The sequence below is a fragment of the Panthera pardus genome, unplaced genomic scaffold (genome assembly GCF_024362965.1).
Source record: "Panthera pardus isolate Hobbes unplaced genomic scaffold, ASM2436296v1 HiC_scaffold_8, whole genome shotgun sequence".
NCBI classification, from domain to species: domain Eukaryota; kingdom Metazoa; phylum Chordata; class Mammalia; order Carnivora; family Felidae; genus Panthera; species Panthera pardus.
Window position 1 is genome coordinate 149,642,787 of NW_026527013.1, and position 3,686 is coordinate 149,646,472.

A 3,686-nucleotide genomic window follows, 5' to 3' on the forward strand; every position below is an offset into this window, starting at 1 on the left:
ATGATGATGATGATGATGATAATACCAACAGTGGTTACAGGTAATACTGATTGAGTTCTTCCCATGTGCAAAGCACGTCTCTAAAATGCTCACATGTATTATCTTATTCAACCTTCATGGCAGCCCTATGAAATGGAGTCTACTAGTGTCCCCATTTTATAGATGAACTAGATATAGTGGGGTTAAATTCCTTAGTAAATGGTGGAGTCAGGGCACAAAGTCAGGCAATTTGACAACAGGACTGGTGCTCTTAACCATATGCTATATGTCTGATAAAGCTCTGCAACTCCCCAACCTCAAACATTCATGTTCAGTCATCTTAATGGGAGAGACAAGAGTGGCACCTAAAAACCAAGTTATAGAAAAAAAAACAAAGAGGGGCAGGGCTCCTCCTTGCTGAGTAGTGGGAATTTGTCTAGTGCCCACTGCATATGAGAAGAGAAATATGCTCATAAGGTTTTGATATACCTGGGTACCCATACTAGTACTCATGTAATTAATAATCATACATTTTTTATGGTCAGGTTTTAGTTTCCAAAAGCATTTTATTTATTTTTGTGTTATTGAAGCATAATTGACATATAATATTATGTTAGTTTCAGGTGTCAAAAGCATTTTTAAAAACCTTGATGTTAGGGATGCCTGGGTGGCTCAGTCCGTTGAGTGTCTGACTCTTGATTTGGTCTCAGGTTGTGATCCCAGGATAATGGGATTGAGCCCCACAGTGGGCTCCATGCTGAGTGTGGAGTCTACTTAAGATTCTCTCTCTCTCCCTCTGCCCTTCTCCGCCACTCTCTTTTTAAAAGTAAAGAAAGAAAAGAAAAGAAAAAAAAAAAGAAAAGAAAAACTTAAAAACAAACAGACAAACCGTGATGTTCTTTAATCTCCCGAATGCCTTGTGAAGCAAGGCAAGTTTAGAATGAGGATAGAAACTCAGAAAGGTTACATTTGTCCATCCATCCACGTATTTATTCCCCAGACATTTATCAAGTGCCCATTATGTTCTAGCCACCACAGCAAGATCACAAGAAGTTTGTAAAGTAGGTGTTATCTTTCTTTTATAAATAAGGAAGTGTAGTCCTGAAGACTACATTAGCATTGGCACTATGACACACGTGCACATACACACACTCTCACACACATGCACACATGCACGCCTGTGTACTATACATGCATGGTATATGTCTGGGCCCCACATTATCTATTTTATCTATTTTTCTTTCAAAGGGTGGAATTGAAACAGTCATTTCCTTGCTGCCTCATGGTTAAATTTCATAGGCCTGCGTGCTAGAAAGGAGTTACCCATGAAATCCAGTTAGGAATTAACTAGTAGTTGAGTTCTTGGTTCCCATTATGATATCCTTACCAAGATACAGGTTATGTGAAAAAAATCAGAGTGACACTCATGCAAAAGGAGTCATTACCAACAATAGGAATGAAAATAGAAATAAATACCTATTAGAAAATGAGATCATCCTTGGAGAGTGCTTTGAGATCTTTGGGGAAATGTGGTTGGGGTGGGGGAGCATGCTGGGGCACCTTCCCTCTGTGGGTTCCAGACATTCCGGGCTCCCAGCCTCACAGCTATGGAATGTCCTGGAATGTGCTCGAATCAGTATGGGCTGTGGAGCCTGGGAGCAGTAGGGCTCTGCTAGCAGGGGCTGGTCTGGCCTACCTGGGATCTCTGGTGTGGTTCAGTAGCCCCCAGGCCTGGAGGGGAAGAAGCTACTAGGATATACAGATCTTGTCATTGCACGCCTCCTTGAGAGCAAAGGTCAGCCTGGAGCAGAAAGAAGATAGTGGTTGCTCTGTCCCACCTTAGCATAATATCCAACAGAAGCTATCCAAATGCTTCCCTCACCCCTGTGCTTACTGAGAGTTAAAAACAATGTCTTATCTTCTTTCTTGTCAGTGGGCATCTTCTCTCTAAGCAGTCTTCTATTTCTTTAAGATTATGAATGAAGAGAAATTGTGGGACCCTGGTAGTGAAAGGTAAGGGGTGTTGGTAGTGGGAAGAGAGGCAAAGTATTTGGTCCTCTGTCTCTGACGTTCTTTGGGACTCTCCTACCTACCTCTCTGCCCCAGTTTTGCAGACACGAAGGCCAGCCTCTCTGCAGCAGCCTTTTAAAGTGAGTCAATAAGAGAGGAGAATTGGTATACTTATCAGGGCAAAGATTTCTCTTTCTTTCCCAGGGAGGCCTTAGAGACTTCTACGTTTCCCAGCACTTCCCAGAAGCGAGCATGGGGGAAGGAAAATTACTGCTTGGAGTGCAATTGGCAGTGGCTTGGGATCAGCCCCCTTGGGCCTGGCTTGGTGCCTCTACGGAGAAGCATCTTTAACTTTCATTGCCAGAGGGTGTTTTGCTTCTAGCGAGGGGGAGGAGGAGATAGAGGAAATAAAAGCACAAAAATGAAAAACAAAGAATTCCTGAAGGTCCGATAAGCAGTTCAGCTATGCACCAAAACATAAATATTTGGCCAAATTAGTTACTCCAAATGCTTCATATTTCTAAAATTGAACCACAGTTCTGTGATACTTTGAAGTTTTTCAGCTCTTGACAATCCTGTGCAAATCTAAGGGGCATGGGGATTGGAGTTCATTTCCTTCCCTGAGATCCCATCAAATACTTAGCTTTTTTTTTTTTTTGATGCCTGGTAAAATAATTTTGCTGTTTTCTTGGTCCTCTCTTTCCAAATGGAGATGTTCTCTGTGTGGTCACTCAAGTCAGCATTTTATCAATGAACAAGCAACAAGCAGCATGTGCTGGAACATATTAGGTTGGAATGGGTTAGAAAAGCTCTAATGGTTATTAAAATGTCTTCATCCTTATATCTGCAATAGTGCTGCTATCTAATTTCTGTTCGCCTTTTGTTGAATTCACCTTTGGAGATTTGCATGATGTTAGTCATAGAGCTTCTCACAAATACAGGACTCAAATCTAATTTATTTATGCATGGCAAAAATCATTTGTTCCCTTGGGCAAAAGAATTAGCATCTATAAAATTGAGTATTTTATACTCAGTTGAGTTGGTTAATTTCCTCAGTACTTTCCCCTAATAAGTTCAGTGAAAAACAGCCAATCAGATCAGCTGTTTGCTATCACTTAAAAAATAAGTGGAACGCATTAATGTCCAGAAAACAGTGGACCCTCTTTTCCTTTAGCATCCATGTTTGAGGGTATTAAATTAATTAAACAAGGAGGCCATTAGACTGAAGTTACTTTAATGCCTTAGCAAGCAGTGTAAGCAAGCCCAAACCTAAGCTTGCAGTGCTTCAAGGTTAAGCAATCAAAACCTAAGGGCAATCCATCACAAATGAGGCTTTCCCAGGTAAAGCAACTGTGTAAGCTATAGACAACCTGGTAATTTCCGTGCTCTGTTTCTGCTTCTGTGAAGTCTCTGCCGGCGCTCTTGTAGGTGGTGGAGACTCCTAACTACTTCTGGTTTGACACAGACTAATATGAATCGATTTTTGCTCAAATAAACTCTTAGAAATTTAATATACCGCAGTTTATCTTTTAACAAGGGGAGACTCAAGGACCTTAGCCAATAGGAAACTTTTATTCTAGCAGCAGTTCATTGTACTTCAAAGTAATGAGAACTGTTTTCATTAAAGCAGACAATGGGTGGTGTTAGAACTGTTACTTTCTAGACAGAGTGGCAGAGGAGATATTCAAGCTTGCTCT

General features: G+C 41.0%; 1 long non-coding RNA gene across 1 annotated transcript; it reads right to left on the minus strand.

Moving 5' to 3' along the window:
- Positions 1-543: 543 nt before the first annotated feature.
- LOC109269037 (uncharacterized) lies at positions 544-2,173 on the minus strand. The gene is made up of 3 exons (XR_008420438.1): positions 1,874-2,173; positions 1,676-1,780; positions 544-795 (listed from the first exon to the last, which is right to left on the minus strand). It is a non-coding gene; the product is annotated as an uncharacterized LOC109269037 (long non-coding RNA).
- Positions 2,174-3,686: the final 1,513 nt, after the last annotated feature.